Raw genomic sequence first — 17,913 nt, 5'->3', positions numbered from 1 at the left:
CCTCTCTCTGTATACTACATACCACTTCTCCTAGCATGATAGAAGAGCAACAATTCAATCAGTAAGCAAAGGAGCACACTACACAGTTCAAAAAAGGAGCTCACTACACATGAAACATAAGAAACTTATATCATAAGGTAGAGCAAGTTCATCCTAACTAATATTGTGCCATCCTACCACCACATCAAAAAGAGAGTGTAATCTTACCACCGCAACTTCGCCATCAACGTGAGGGGTTAGTATATACCACCCCCTGTTCAAGAATTCATCCGATTAACCAGTTAACTTGCCAATTAATCCCTACTCATAGGGTCACCGAGTAGCCGATAAACCAAAAAATCATCCTATTAATTGATTAAATGGCCGATTAACTTGCCGATTAGCCGATTAATCCCCTACTCGCTAGCCAACCGAGCAGCCACCAGTTAACGATTTCCTCAACAATGATACCACCTCATCAAAATATACATGCCAACAACAGTTTTCAAGCCCTAAGTACCACAAAATGTACACCGTCATCGTCAAGGATCATGCACGCCTTGTTGTCTAGCAGGTGGCTTAGACCAGCCATCAGAGCCTCTGGACTGAAGCCACCTTGGTCCATGACGAAGTTGTACTGTAAGTGCATCTAGTGCCACCCCTAGTTGGTTTTGGAGTATTGACGACAAACCTGGTTGAGGGACTAATGTGTTTGTGAGAACTGCAGGATAACACAGGTAGAAGTCCCTCATTGATTCGGTTTTCCTACCAGAGATGACCCCTAAAAATGTATGAAGACATTGAAGTCAAAGGTGGTATGTGAATACATTCACATTGAGGACTATGACAAAAGAAGACATCGCGTGAAGACTATGGAGCGTGAAGACTTAGTTGTTTCATCGTTCTTTTTCTTTTTTGTTGGGTCATAGGAACCACCGTACTATTAAGTGGAGTCCAAGTGAACCATTCAGAATGACTGAAGTGATGCTTAACCAAAATCCTATGTCTTCGAGCGAAGACAATGAGAGCAAATCTTATCTAGAGCTGGATAAGTCAGCTTTGCTTGTAGCCCAAGTAAAGTTGCCGTGTGTGTTTGAAATCTGACCCGTTGGAACACGTGTCAGTTCCTTAGTGACCCAGGGTCATTTCGGACAAATCAGGTCGGGTTGCCTAGTGGCTATAAATAGCCCACCCCCTACAACCATAAACGGTTGGCTGCTCAGAGTTAGTGTACGGCTTTTGTCGTTTGAGAGCAACCCACCTCGAAGACTTTGAGAGAGAATTCCTTGCGAGGACAAAGCCCTAAACACCCAGAGCCAAAGAGTGTTAGGCATCACTGAAGTCTTCCTGTCTGTGTGATCTGAAGACTTATTACACTTGAGGATTGTGAATCCTCCAGCTGGTTAGGCGTCGCGTTCTGAGCATCCAAGAGTCATTGTGGATCGCCGGTGAACGAAGTCTGTGAAGGTTTGGAAGTCTACCTTGAAGACTTACCAGAGTGATTGGGCGAGGACTGGGTGTCCTTAGCTCAAGGGGAATAAGGTGAAGACGCGGTCTTCTGAGTTGAATCTCAGCCTCCCTAACCAGACGTACAGTTGTCACAGCAACTGGAACTGGTCCAACAAATCATTGTCTTCAACGAGTCACTTGTTCCATTCTTCCCATCTCTTTATTTGCAGATTGGTCCTTGTGAAGTCATTGCCTGTTTGCATTATCTATTTGTCTTCACTGTGTGACTGCTTGTTCTGTTTGGCTTCGTACTATCTTCCATCCTGATCTATACTGCCTAGTTGCTATTAGTCTTTGTGCTTTCATCTCATTGAATACTTGACTATGGCTTGCTTAGTGTAGTCTACCTTCTGCTGCATGGTAATAGGTTTGTTTCTATCGTTTGTCTTCGAAACTTCCATGTTTTGAAGACTTTCATAAAAATCGCCTATTCACCCCCCTCTAGTCGATCACTAGCACTTTCAATTGGTATCAGAGAAAGGTACTCCCTTGTTCTGTGTGATTCGGTTTAACCACCTGGAGTTTTAGCTATGTCGACTGCAGGGATAATCAAAGTCTCCGCTGCGTGCCCAGTCTTCGATGGAACTGAATATCCCTACTGGAAGAATAAGATGCGCATGCATCTTGAAGCCATTGATGTCGACCTCTGGTATGTCGTCAAGAATGGCGTCCCCAAGGCTGGTGAAGGTGTCACCGCTGCTGATGTCAAGAAGTTCGTTCAACTGGATTCCACTGCCAAGAACATCATCTGTGGTCATCTGACCAAAGGACAGTATGGCCGTGTGAGTGCTCTGGAAACATCCAAGCTAGTCTGGGACTGGCTCTCCAAGGTCAACGAAGGCGTCTCAACCCAGAGAGATCAAAGAATCAGTGTCCTTCGCAACCTCTTCAACCGCTTCAAGAGAAACGACAATGAGAATGTTCAGCTCACGTTTGATCGACTCACTGACATCACAAATGAGCTTCAAGCCCTCGGCGCTACTGAGATCACCAAGCATGAAGTCGTCAAGACACTCCTGAGATCACTTGACAGCTCGTTTGACACCCTAGCCCTGATGATTCAAGAACGCCCTGACTTCAAGACACTCGATCCGTCTGACATACTTGAAAGGCTCAACACACATGAGTTTCAGCTTTCTGAGAAAAGAGACATCTACGGTCCCAACTATGGGCGAACTCGTGCTTTGAAGGCAAAAGTTGTTTCCTCATCTGAAGAAGAATCTGATTGCAGTTTGATGATCCTGAAGACATTGGAAAGGAGCTTGCTATGCTTGTGAAGAAGTTCCAGAAATTCACCAAGAAGAAAGGCTTCAGAAAGTCCTCACGATCTAGCTCAAGGAATGATGAAGCTTCTGCTCATGACTACAAGAAGAGAACATGCCACAAGTGCAAGAAACCTGGCCACTACATCTCTGAGTGTCCCCAGTGGGACAATAAGAACAACAAGAAGAAGAAGAGCAAGGAATATGATTCTGACGACAAGAAGAAGAAGAAATACTCAAAGTCTTCTTCCAAGTCTTCATCAAAGTCTTCATCACACAAGAAGAGCTCAGCTGGCAAGGCTCGTGCGTTTGTTGGCAAGAAAATGGATTCAGAGGAGGAGTCCGCTTTTGAGGAGGCGGAGGTGGAGTCTGAGGAGGAGTCCGATTCTGGCATTGCAAGTCTGGCTACAACCTACGTTTCCAAGTCCATCTTCAACATTGAAGATAATGACTCCATCACCGACGCCGATGCTAATGACCAGGATGACTCCGCTCCCACCTACTGCTTCATGGCACGCGGTGCCAAGGTAAACTCACACACTACTCACTATCAAACATCCAGTGAAGATGACTCTGATTGTGGTTCCAAACCCAGCTACAAAACACTTGCTAAAATTGCAACTGAACAACAGAAAGCTATGGAACATATTCAAAAACTGTTAGACAAAAGCAATGACCTGTTAGACGCTGAAGTGACTCGATCTCAGTCCTTAATTAAAGACATAAAAAATCTTCACGTTAAGTATGAGGAACTTGAAAGTCGTCATGAAACGCTCTCAACAACTCATGAAAAGCTTTCCTATGATTATCTTCAAAGGAAGCAAGATCTTGAGAAATTGAGAGCGGGTCATGAAGATCTTCAAAAGGAAAACGAGTCACTTCGCGCCAAACAGATCAGTTCCGCTCAGGAAGGATTTGAACCACCATGTCTTAAATGCATTGAGCGTGACAATGCTACTTCTGTTGCTGGATGTTCTACTGCTGCTACTGTTGCAATATCTTCAACTGTTGATGTGGTAACTAACCCCTCTGCTGAGGATGCCACTGCTATTGCTGATGAACATGCTAGGTTGAAGACATTGCTTGAAACAGGGATGTACAAAAGTCTCAAAGGGCATCAGACACTATGTGATGTCCTCAAAAGGCAGATCCTGAACCGAAACCCTAGGAAAGAGGGTGTTGGGTTCGAAAGGAAAATGAATGCTGATGGCTCTTACTGGAAACCTGAGCAGTACCCCAAAACCACATGGGTTGCTGCAAAGGAACCTTCAGTGGATCCATCCACCCTATCTGGCTTCACTTGTGCTAATCCCATTGTTATTTATGAATCCTTTGATGCAAACTATAAACTGTTTAAGAATCAGAATGGTGGAGTGTTTGCTAGGTATATTGGTACTAACTGCAAGAATGGGCTACCTATGAAGAAAGTCTGGGTGCCGAAAAGGTGTCTGGAGAATCTTCCTGTGAATGTCATCATGACACCACAAGTGAAGAAGACAAACCCCAGACCACAAGCTTCATATGGTCCAAAGGCTTCATACAGACAGAGGACTCACCTGAGTCGCACTAACGCAAATATTTTGCAGGGAAACCACACTCAGGCCTATGAATATGAGCGCATTTCATCAAACCGCCATGTTCATAAGACCAAGAACTACTCTGCTTATTCTTATGAGTACTATTGACCCACTGCAAGACTATTTGCTAGGGCTTCAAAGCCAAAGTTCTCAGATGCTGCACTTAGACTCATTGCTTCGAAGCCACCCTTGAAGATGTGGGTGGCTAAGAAAGCTTAACTCTCTTTTGTAGGGAAGGGTCTCCAGCCAAAAATCAAATTTGTCTGAAGCTATTGCTGGGGACCTTAAACATCTTGTAGGGCGCAAGATCAAATGCCCAAATGGTCTTATTATGTATTTTGTTCCTGAGTCGCTTGCTACTTGCCCTATCAGTCCTAACCTCGATCTAACCTTTCATAATCCACTTGCTCGTCAAATGTTTATGCTTCACAATTCTCTTCGTGAAGCCTATCCCCCTAACTACACTGTAGGGTATGACACCAGCTGCTTCAGAATGGATTATTGATAGTGGGTGTACTAATCACATGACTGGCAAGCGAAGTCTTCTCATGGACTCAACTTTATGTCCATCTGACAAGAGTCACATCACATTTGCTGATACTGGTAAAAGCAAGGTATTGGGTCTAGGTAGAGTTGCAATCTCAAGGGATCAACACATGGATAAAGTGATGCTTGTTGAATCCCTTGGTTTCAACTTAATGCCTATCTCAATGCTTTGCGATTTAAACATGATTGTGATATTTGGAAAATATTGTTGCCTTGTTCTAATGGAATCTGACAAGTCTCTAGTCTTTGAAGGGTATCGGAAAGATGATTTGTACGTGGTAGATTTCTCAGCAGGACCACAGCTTGCCGTATGTCTTCTAGCAAAAGCTTCAGAATGCTGGCTCTGGCATCGGAGGCTAGGGCATGCTGGCATGAGGAACTTGCACACTCTTGCAAAGAACAAGCATGTCATAGGCATCGAGGGCGTCAAGTTCAAGAAGGATCACCTATGCGGTGCTTGTGAAGCTGGAAAGATGACGAGGGCCAAGCATCCCTCGAAGACAATCATGACAACGACTCAACCCTTCGAACTGCTACACATGGACCTCTTCGGTCCCACTCACTACTCAACTCTTACTACTACTGCTTGTCTCTATGGCTTCGTCATTGTTGATGATTATTCAAGATATACATGGGTGCATATAACCCTCTACAAGACTGAAGTGCAGGATGTCTTCAGACGCTTCGCCAATCGATCCATGAACAACTATGGCGTCAAGATCAAGCACATCAGAAGTGACAAATGGCACTGAATTCAAGAACACTGGCCTCGACACTTATCTTGATACTTTGGGCATCACTCATGAGTTCTCAGCTCCATACACGCTGCAGCAGAATGGCGTCGTGGAACGCAAGAACAAAACACTTATTGAGATGGCCCGGACGATGCTCGATGAATACAAGACTCCAAGAAAGTTCTGGCCTGAAGCCATTGATACTGCATGCCATATTATTAACCGTGTTTATCTTCACAAGCTTCTGAACAAAACATCCTATGAGCTCCTCACTGGTAAGAAGCCAAATGTCAGTTACTTCAGAGTATTTGGTGCCAGGTGCTGGATCAAGGATCCACATCACACTTCAAAATTTGCACCGAAAGCACATGAAGATTTTATGCTTGGATACGGAAAGGATTCGCACTCCTACAGAGTCTTCAACCTCTTTCACTATAAAGTGGTTGAAACTATGGATGTGCGGTTCGATGAGACTAACGGCTCGCAAAGAGAGCACCTGCCAAATGTGCTAGATGAAGTTCCATCCAGTGAATCCATCAAGCTTATGGGAACTGGAGAAATCATACCGTCTGAAGCTCAGCCTGAAGAGGAACTCATCATCTCTGCACCTGATCAACCTGAAGACAATGCTCAGCCTGAAGACAATCCTTCTAACGATGACAATGATCAGCAAGAGCAAAATCTTCGCCCTGTTCATCCTCGTGTTGCAAATGAAGTACAGACTGAGAGAATAATTGACAGCATCAATGCACCTGGTCCACTCACTCGTTCAAGGGCAACACAACTAGCAAATTTCTGCGGACACTTCGCATTCGTCTCAATATCTGAACCCAAGAAAGTTGATGAAGCCTTCATGGAGCCTAAATGGATTCAAGCAATGCAAGAAGAGCTTCAATAATTTGAGCTGAATAATGTATGGGAATTGGTCAAGCGTCCTGATCCTCATAAGCTCAATATCATAGGCACTAAATGGATATATCGCAACAAGCAAGATGAGCATGGTCAAGTTGTCCGAAACAAAGCTCGTCTCGTTGCTCAAGAATACACTCAAGTTGAAGGATTTGACTTCGGTGAAACATTTGCTCCTGTGGCTAGGCTTGAAGCTATACACATACCGCTGACCTATGAAAATCATCATAACATTCTTCTGTATCAAATGGATGTGAAGAGCGCTTTTCTCAATGGCAAGATTGAAGAAGAAGTGTATGTTGCACAACCGTCTGGCTTTGAAGATCCAAAACATCCTGACATGGTTTATAAGCTCAACAAGGCACTGTATGGCCTCAAACAAGCCCCTCGTGCTTGGTATGACACACTCAAGGACTTCTTGAAGAGCAAAGGCTTCAAACCTGGTTCTTTGGATCCCACACTCTTCACGAAGACATATGATGGTGAACTGTTTGTGTGCCAAATATATGTGGATGACATTATCTTCGACTGCACCAACCAGAAATAGGGTGATGAGTTTGGATATATGATGCAAGAGCAATATCAGATGTCCATGATGGGTGAACTGAAGTTCTTCCTTGGTCTTCAAATACGACAGCAACGCAATGACATCTTCATATCTCAAGAGAAATACCTCAAAGACTGCCTGAAGAAGTTTGGAATGCAAGACTGCAAAGGTTACACGACGCCAATGCCAGCTAAACACCATCTGGGTCTCGGCGACAATGGTAAAGAGTTCGATCAAAAGGTATACCGCTCCATGATTGGTTCTTTGCTTTATTTATGTGCATCTAGGCCAGATATCATGCTTAGTGTTTGCATGTGTGCCCGATTCCAAGCGGCACCAACGGAATCGCATCACTTAGCTATGAAGCGAATTCTTCGATATTTGGCTCACACCCCAACACTAGGATTATGGTATCCAAAGGGCTCAGAGTTTGATCTAGTTGGATTATCGGATGCTGATTATGCTGGTGACATGGTGGATCGCAAGTCTACATCAGGCACATGTCACTTTTTGGGACGATCACTTGTATGTTGGTCTTCAAAGAAGCAGAACTGTGTATCTCTCTCCACTGCTGAATCTGAATACATTGCTGCTGGATCTTGCTGCGCTCAGCTTCTATGAATAAAGCAAACACTTAAAGACTATGGCATTCATCTGAAGCACGTTCCACTCTACTGCGATAACGAAAGCGCCATCAAGATTGCAAACAACCCAGTTCAACACTCAAAGACAAAGCACGTTGAAATTCGTCATCACTTTCTCAGAGATCATGTCATGAAGGAAGATATTGATATCATACACGTCATCACTGAAGAGCAACTGACAGATATCTTCACAAAGCCCTTGGATGAGAAGAGGTTTTGCAAGTTACGGTGTGAGCTAAATATCTTGGAATCCTCAAATGTCCCGTGATCAGGCACACATCCCAACACTTATGCATGTTGATGACGTAGATGTGCAACACACGAAGTAAAGTATGTCTTCAATCAATGAAGACTTACATTCTGAGTGTGAATACATTAACGTGGAATTTGACTTCGGAGCGCCATGATAATTGTGCGCCGTGCCTGGGTCTAATACTTCCTATACGATGGGTAACGCCACCACCAAATTCTTCCCTTAGAAGTGTTTTTCACATGGCGTTACATTTGCAAAGTCTTCGCATTTTGTTTGTCTTCAATGTTAACATGGCCTCATGTTTATCTTCAATTTAGTTTATGTCCTCTACAACATTCACTTATAGCTATGTCTTCACGTTGAATCTTTTGAACTAAGTGAATGTGATCGGACCCTAACCTTGTTAGGGAACGTTGCAGAAAACAAAAAAAATTCCTACGTTTCACCAAGATCAATCTATGGAGTCAACTAGCAACGAGAGGAGAGTGCATCTACATACCCTTGTAGATCGCGAGCGGAAGCGTTCAAGAGAATGGGGATGATGGAGTCGTACTCGCTGTGATCCAAATCACCGATGACCAAGTGCCGAACGGACGGCACCTCCGCGTTCAACACACGTACGGAGCGGATGACGTCTCCTCCTTCTTGATATAGCAAGGGGGAAGGAGAGGTTGATGAAGATCCAGCAGCACAACGGCGTGGTGGTGGATGCAGCAGTGATCGCAGCAGGGCTTCGCCGAGCTTCTGCGAGAGGGAGAGGTGTAGCAGGGGAGAGGGAGGCACCAAGACTTGAGGTGCGGCTGCCCTCCCTCCCCCCTTTATATAGGCCCCCTAGGGGGGTGCGCCAGCCCTAGGAGATGGGATCTCCTAGGGGGGCGGCGGCCAAGGGGTGGAGTACCCCCCAAGGCAAGTGGAGGCGCCCCCTCCCCTAGGGTTCCCAACCCTAGGCGCATGGGGGGCCCAAGGGGGGGGGCGCACCAGCCCACTATGGGTTGGTTCCCCTCCCCACTTCAGCCCATGGGGCCCTCCGGGATGGGTGGCCCCACCCGGTGGACCCCCGGGACCCATCCGGTGGTCCCGGTACAATACCGGTGACCCCAAAACTTTTCCAATGGCCGAAACTACACTTCCTATATATAATTCTTCACCTCCAGACAATTCCGGAACTCCTCGTGATGTCCAGGATCTCATCCGGGACTCCAAACAACTTTCAGATTACTGCATACTCATATCTATACGACCCTAGCGTCACCGAACCTTAAGTGTGTAGACCCTACGGGTTCGGGAGACAAGCATACATGACCGAGACGACTCTCTGGTCAATAACCAACAGAGGGATCTGGATACCCATGCTGGCTCCCACATGCTCCTCGATGATCTCATCGAATGAACCACGATGTCGAGGACCTAATCAATCCCGTACTCAATTCCCTTTGTCAATCGGTACGTTACTTGCCCGAGACTCGATCGTCGGTATCCCAATACCTTGTTCAGTCTCGTTACCGGCAAGTCACTTTACTCGTACCGTAATGCATGATCCCGTGATCAACCACTTGATCACATAGAGCTCATTATGATGATGCATTACCGAGTGGGCCCAGAGATACCTCTCCGTCATACGGAGTGACAAATCCCAGTCTCGATTCGTGCCAACCCAACAGACACTTTCGGAGATACCTGTAATGTACCTTTATAGTCACCCAGTTACGTTGTGAAGTTTGGCACACCCAAGGCACTCCTACGGTATCCGTGAGTTGCACAATCTCATGGTCTAAGGAAATGATACTTGACATCCAGAAAAGCTATAGCAAACGAACTACATGATCTTTGTGCTATGCTTAGGTTTGGGTCTTGTCCATCACATCATTCTCCTAATGATGTGATCCCGTTATCAATGACATCCCCATGTCCATAGCCAGGAAACCATGACTATCTGTTGATCAACGAGCTAGTCAACTAGAGGCTCACTAGGGACACATTGTGGTCTATGTATTCACACATGTATTACGATTTCCGGATAATACAATTACAACATGAATAATAGACAATTATCATGAACAAGGAAATATAATAATCATTTTATTATTGCCTCTAGGGCATATTTCCAACATTCTCCCACTTGCACTAGAGTCAATCATCTAGTTACATTGTGATGAATCGAACACCCATGGAATTCTGGTGTTGATCATGTTTTGCTCTAGGGAGAGGTTTAGTCAACGGATCTGCTACATTCAGGTCCGTATGTACTTTACAAATCTCTATGTCTCCATTTTGAACACTTTCACGAATGGAGTTGAAGCGACGCTTGATATGCCTGGTCTTCCTGTGAAACATGGGCTCCTTGGCAAGGGCAATAGCTCCAGTGTTGTCACAGAAGAGAGTCATCGGGCCCGACGCATTGGGTATGACTCCTAGGTCGGTAATGAACTCCTTCACCCAGATTGCTTCGTGTGCTGCCTCCGAGGCTGCCATGTACTCCGCTTCACATGTAGATCCCGCCACAACGCTTTGCTTGCAACTGCACCATCTTACTGCCCCACCATTCAAAATATACACGTATCCGGTTTGTGACTTAGAGTCATCCAGATCTGTGTCGAAGCTAGCATCGACGTAACCCTTTACGACGAGCTCTTCGTCACCTCCATAAACGAGAAACATTTCCTTAGTCCTTTTCAGGTACTTTAGGATATTTTTGACCGCTGTCCAGTGTTCCATGCCGGGATTACTTTGGTACCTTCCTACCAAACTCACGGCAAGGTTTTCATCAGGTCTGGTACACAGCATAGCATACATGATAGACCCTATGGTCGAGGCATAGGGGACGGCACTCATCTTTTCTCTATCTTCTGCTGTGGTCGGGCATTGAGCCAAGCTCAATCTCGTACCTTGCAATATAGGCAAGAACCCCTTCTTTGACTGATCCATTTTGAAGTTCTTCAAAATCTTGTCAAGGTACGTACTCTGTGAAAGACCAATGAGGCGTCTCGATCTATCTCTATAGATCTTGATGCCTAATATATAAGTAGCTTCTCCAAGGTCCTTCATTGAAAAACACTTGTTCAAATAGGCCTTTATGCTTTCCAATAATTCTATATCATTTCCCATCAACAGTATGTCATCCACATACAATATGAGAAATGCTACAGAGCTCCCACTCACTTTCTTGTAAATGCAGGCTTCTCCATAAGTCTGCATAAACCCAAACGCTTTGATCATCTCATCAAAGCGAATGTTCCAACTCCGAGATGCTTGCACCAGCCCATAAATCGAGCGTTGGAGCTTGCACACCTTGTCAGCATTCTTAGGATCGACAAAACCTTCCGGCTGCATCATATACAATTCTTCCTTAAGGAAACCATTAAGGAATGCCGTTTTGATGTCCATTTTCCATATCTCATAATCATAGAATGCGGCAATGGCTAACATGATTCGGACAGATTTCAGCTTCTCTACGGGTGAGAAAGTCTCATCATAGTCAACCCCTTGAACTTGTCGATAACCCTTAGCAACAAGCCGAGCTTTATAGATGGTCACATTACCATCCGCGTCTGTCTTCTTCTTAAAGATCCATTTATTTTCTATGGCTCGCCGATCAACGGGCAAGTCAGTCAAAGTCCATACTTCATTTTCATACATGGATCCTATCTCGGATTTCATGGCTTCCAGCCATTTGTCAGAATCCGGGCCCGCCATCGCTTCTTCATAGTTCGAAGGTTCACCGTTGTCTAACAACATGATTTCCAAGACAGGGTTGCCGTACCACTCTGGTGCGGAACGTGTCCTTGTGGACCTATGAAGTTCAGTAGAAACTTGATCTGAAGTTTCATGATCATCATCATCAACTTCCTCTCTAGTCGGTGCAGGCACCTCACGAACATTTTCTTGAGCTGCGCCACTTACCGGTTCAAGAGGTAATACTTCATCAAGTTCTACCTTCCTCCCACTTATTTCTTTCGAGAGAAACTCCTTCTCTAGAAAGGACCCATTCTTGGCAACAAAGATCTTGCCTTCGGATCTGAGGTAGAAGGTATACCCAACAGTTTCTTTAGGATATCCTATGAAGACGCATTTTTCCGACTTGGGTTCGAGCTTTTCAGGTTGAAGTTTCTTGACATAAGCATCGCATCCCCAAACTTTTAGAAACAACAACTTAGGTTTCTTCCCAAACCATAATTCATACGGTGTCGTCTCAACGGATTTCGACGGAGCCCTATTTAAAGTGAATGCAGCAGTCTCTAAAGCATAGCCCCAAAATGATAGCGGTAAATTGGTAAGAGACATCATAGATCGCACCATATCTAATAGAGTGCGATTACGACGTTCGGACACGCCATTACGCTGAGGTGTTCCAGGCGGCATGAGTTGTGAAACTATTCCACATTTTCTTAAGTGTGTGCCAAATTCGTGACTCAAGTATTCTCCCCCACGATCTGATCGCAAGAACTTGATTTTCCTGTCACGTTGATTCTCAACCTCACTCTGAAATTCCTTGAACTTTTCAAAGGTCTCAGACTTGTGTTTCATTAAGTAGACATACCCATATCTACTCAAGTCATCAGTGAGGGTGAGAACATAACGATAGCCACCACGAGCCTCAACACTCATTGGACCGCACACATCAGTATGTATGATTTCCAATAAGTTAGTTGCTCGCTCCATTGTTCCTGAGAATGGAGTCTTGGTCATTTTACCCATGAGGCATGGTTCGCACATGTCAAATGATTCGTAATCAAGAGACTCTATAAGTCCATCTGCATGGAGCTTCTTCATGCGTTTGACACCTATGTGACCAAGGCGGCAGTGCCACAAGTATGTGGGACTATCATTATCAACCTTACATCTTTTGGTATTCACACTATGAATATGTGTAGCATTACGCTCGAGATTCATTAAGAATAAACCATTCACCAGCGGAGCATGACCATAAAACATATCTCTCATATAAATAGAACAACCATTATTCTCGGATTTAAATGAGTAGCCATCTCGTATTAAATGAGATCCTGATACAATGTTCATGCTCAAAGCTGGCACTAAATAATAATTATTGAGGTTTAAAACTAATCCCGTAGGTAAATGTAGAGGTAGCGTGCCGACGGCGATCACATCGACCTTGGAACCATTCCCGACGCGCATCGTCACCTCGTCCTTCGCCAGTCTCCGCTTATTCCGCAGCTCCTGCTTTGAGTTACAAATGTGAGCAACCGCACCGGTATCAAATACCCAGGAGCTACTACGAGTACTGGTAAGGTACACATCAATTACATGTATATCACATATACCTTTTGTGATGCCGGCCTTTTGTCCGCTAAGTATTTGGGGCAGTTCCGCTTCTAGTGACCACTTCCCTTGCAATAAAAGCACTCAGTCTCGGGCTTGGGTCCATTTTTTGGCTTCTTCCCAGCAGCTTGTTTACCGGGCGCGGCAACTCCCTTGCCGTCCTTCTTGAAGTTCTTCTTACCCTTGCCTTTCTTGAACTTAGTGGTTTTATTCACCATCAACACTTGATGTTCCTTTTTGACTTCTACCTCTGCTGATTTCAGCATTGCAAATACTTCAGGAATGGTCTTTTCCATCCCCTGCATATTGAAGTTCATCACAAAGCTCTTGTAGCTTGGTGGAAGCGACTGAAGGATTCTGTCAATGACCGCGTCATCCGGGAGATTAACTCCCAGCTGAGTCAAGCGGTTATGCAACCCAGACATTTTGAGTATGTGCTCACTGACAGAACTATTTTCCTCCATCTTATAGCTGAAGAACTTGTCGGAGACTTCATATCTCTCGACCCAGGCATGAGGTTGGAAAACCATTTTCAGCTCTTCAAACATCTCATATGCTCCGTGTCACTCAAAACGCTTTTGGAGCCCCGGTTCTAAGCTGTAAAGCATGCCGCACTGAACGAGGGAGTAATCATCAGCACGTGTCTGCCAAGCATTCATAACGTCTTGGTTCTGTGGGACGAGTGCATCACCTAGCGATGCTTCTAGGACATAATCTTTCTTGGCAGCTATGAGGATGATCCTCAGGTTCCGGACCCAGTCCGTATAGTTGCTGCCATCGTCTTTCAGCTTGGTTTTCTCTAGGAACGCATTGAAGTTGAGGACAACGTTGGCCATTTGATCTACAAGACATATTGTAAAGATTTTAGACTAAGTTCATGATAATTAAGTTCATCTAATCAAATTATTCAATGAACTCCCACTTAGATAGACATCCCTCCAGTCATCTAAGTATAACATGATCCGAGTTGACTAGGCCGTGTCCGATCATCACGTGAGACGGACTAGTGAACATCGCTGAACATCTTCATGTTGATCGTATCTTCTATACGACTCATGCTCGGCCTTTCGGTCTTCTGTGTTCCGAGAACATGTCTGTACATGCTAGGCTCGTCAAGTCAACCTAAGTGTATTGTGAGTGTAAATCTGTCTTACACCTGTTGTATGTGAATGTTGGAATCTATCACACTCGATCATCACGTGGTGCTTCGAAACAACGAACTATCGCAACGGCGCACAGTTAGGGGGAACACTTTCTTGAAATTATTATGAGGGATCATCTTATTTACTACCGTCGTTCTAAGTAAACAAGATGCAAAAACATGATAAACATCACATGCAATCAAATAATAGTGACATGATATGGCCAATATCATATAGCTCCTTTGATCTCCATCTTGGGGCTCCATGATCATCTTGTCACCGGCATGACACCATGATCTCCATCATCATGATCTCCATCATCGTGTCTTCTTGAAGTTGTCTCATCATCTGTTACTTCTACTACTATGGCTAACGCTTTAGCAATAAAGTAAAGTAATTACATGATGTTTATGTTGACACGCAGGTCATAAATAAATAAAGACAACTCCTATGGCTCCTGCCGGTTGTCATACTCATCGACATGCAAGTCGTGATTCCTATTACAAGAACATGATCAATCTCATACATCACATATATCATTCATCATTCATCACAACCTTTGGCCATATCACATCACAAAACACTTGCTGCAAAAACAAGTTAGACGTCCTCTAATTGTTGTTGCAAGTTTTTACGTGGCTGCTATAGGTTTCTAGCATGAACGTTTCTTACCTACGCCAAAACCACAACATGAATTGCCAATTTCTATTTACCCTTCATAAGGACTCTGTTCATCGAATCCGATCCGACTAAAGTGGGAGAGACAGACACCCGCCAGCCACCTTATGCAACTAGTGCATGTCAGTCGGTGGAACCGGTCTCACGTAAGCGTACGTGTAAGGTTGGTCCGGGCTGCTTCATCCCACGATGCCGCCGAATCAAGATAAGACTAGTAACGGCAAGCAAATTGACAATATCGACGCCCACAACTACTTTGTGTTCTACTCGTGCATAGTAACTACGCATAGACCTAGCTCTGATACCATTGTTAGGGAATGTTGCAGAAAACAAATTTTTTCCTACGTTTCACCAAGATCAATCTATGGAGTCAACTAGCAACGAGAGGAGAGTGCATCTACATACCCTTGTGGATCGCGAGCGGAAGCGTTCAAGAGAACGGGGATGATGGAGTCGTACTCGCCCTGATCCAAATCACCGATGACCAAGTCCCAAACGGATGGCACCTCCGCGTTCAACACATGTACAGAGCGGATGACGTCTCCGCCTTCTTGATCTAGCAAGGGGGAAGGAGAGGTTGATGAAGATCCAGCAGCACGACGGCGTGGTGGTGGATGCAGCAGTGATCGCAGTAGGGCTTCGCCGAGCTTCTGCGAGAGGGAGAGGTGTAGCAGGGGAGAGGGAGGCACCAAGACTTGAGGTGCGGCTGCCCTCCCTCCCCCCCTTTATATAGGCCCCCTAGGGGGGTGCGCCGGCCCTAGGAGATGGGATCTCCTAGGGGGGCGGCGGCCAAGGGGTGGAGTACCCCCCAAGGCAAGTGGAGGTGCCCCCTCCCCTAGGGTTCCCAACCCTAGGCGCATGGGGGGCCCAAGGGGGGGCGCAACAGCCCACTATGGGCTGGTTCCCCTCCCCACTTCAGCCCATGGGGCCCTCCGGGATGGGTGGCCCCACCCGGTGGACCCCCGGGACCCATCCGGTGGTCCCGGTACAATACCGGTGACCCCAAAACTTTTCCAATGGCCGAAACTACACTTCCTATATATAATTCTTCACCTCCGGACAATTCCGGAACTCCTCGTGACGTCCAGGATCTCATCCGGGACTCCAAACAACTTTCGGATTACTGCATACTCATATCTATACAACCCTAGCATCACCGAACCTTAAGTGTGTAGACCCTACGGGTTTGGGAGACAAGCATACATGACCGAGACGACTCTCTGGTCAATAACCAACAGAGGGATCTGGATACCCATGGTGGCTCCACATGCTCCTCGATGATCTCATCGGATGAACCACGATGTCGAGGACCTAATCAATCCCGTACTCAATTCCCTTTGTCAATCGGTACGTTACTTGCCCGAGACTCGATCGTAGGTATCCCAATACCTTGTTCAGTCTCGTTACCGGCAAGTCACTTTACTCGTACCGTAATGCATGCCGTGATCAACCACTTGATCACATTGAACTCATTATGATGATGCATTACCGAGTGGGCCCAGAGATACCTCTCCGTCATACGGAGTGACAAATCCCAGTCTCGATTCGTGCCAACCCAACAGACACTTTCAGAGATACCTGTAATGTACCTTTATAGTCACCCAGTTACGTTGTGAAGTTTGGCACACCCAAGGCACTCCTACAGTATCCGGGAGTTGCACAATCTCATGGTCTAAGGAAATGATACTTGACATCCAGAAAAGCTACAGCAAACGAACTACACGATCTTTGTGCTATGCTTAGGTTTGGGTCTTGTCCATCACATCATTCTCCTAATGATGTGATCCCGTTATCAATGACATCCCCATGTCCATAGCCAAGAAACCATGACTATCTGTTGATCAACGAGCTAGTCAACTAGAGGCTCACTAGGGCCACATTGTGGTCTATGTATTCACACATGTATTACGATTTCCGGATAATACAATTATAGCATGAATAACAAGGAAATATAATAATCATTTTATTATTGCCTCTAGGGCATATTTCCAACAAACCTTTCTATGCTCCTGTCTCAAGTCTATCTATCCAAATCATATGCATTCTATTGAAACTATCGAATGTCTTCGATGTGTCCTTGTCAGCAGAAGATACAGAGACAAACATTAAAATTCGCTTTTAAATGCTCAATCCTTTTGCCTGAAACCCAGAGAAGTGGGAACGACCACCCGACAATCCAGGCGTGCGTGGGAACGTGGAACAACCTCCAATGTGTTGCATGATCGCCACATGTCCTTCAGATGTGAACCGCCTGGGGCACCTACGTAATAACGATGTGCCATCCCTGTCTCTATAAATACACGCCTCACCCCAGTCATTATCTCTTCTTCCACTCTCGCACAAACCCTAGCGCCACCGCTAGCACTCGACGACGTCGGCAACGAAGCGCTTAGCTGCCGTGACCTCACCGACGTCGTCCTCACGCCGGCCGCGGACATCGTCTTCTCCGCCGTCGCCGTAGGTGTCCCCCGTCGCCAAGTTAGGGCACGGAAGATCGAACTGCTCGGCCTCCTCTCCCACTCCGTCTAGCAGTTCCTCATGTGGTAAATAAAACCTCCTTTTTACAGTCTTTTTGATCCGATAGATTCATCCTTTTGAACCACAGGTGGTTTCTATTCCCACAAGTTGGATCTATCTCATTCTGCATCTCATAGCATGCCTAGTATGTTCACTTATGCTTCACAAAGTAGTTAGATTCCTCACTTGTACTTATTCGTGGATTCATACAAATCTAGAACCAACTCTCTACATATGAGTGAATGTCTTCGCACTATGAGGTCAATGTCTTCTAAACTGATTTATCTTCAAAATCTTCTGAGAATGCATATGACCTCTTCCCCTTCCCTCGTACCT

Source organism: Triticum aestivum, chromosome 7A (genome assembly GCF_018294505.1).
Source record: "Triticum aestivum cultivar Chinese Spring chromosome 7A, IWGSC CS RefSeq v2.1, whole genome shotgun sequence".
In the NCBI taxonomy this organism is placed as follows: Eukaryota; Viridiplantae; Streptophyta; class Magnoliopsida; order Poales; family Poaceae; genus Triticum; species Triticum aestivum.
This window is presented reverse-complemented; position numbering follows the sequence as displayed.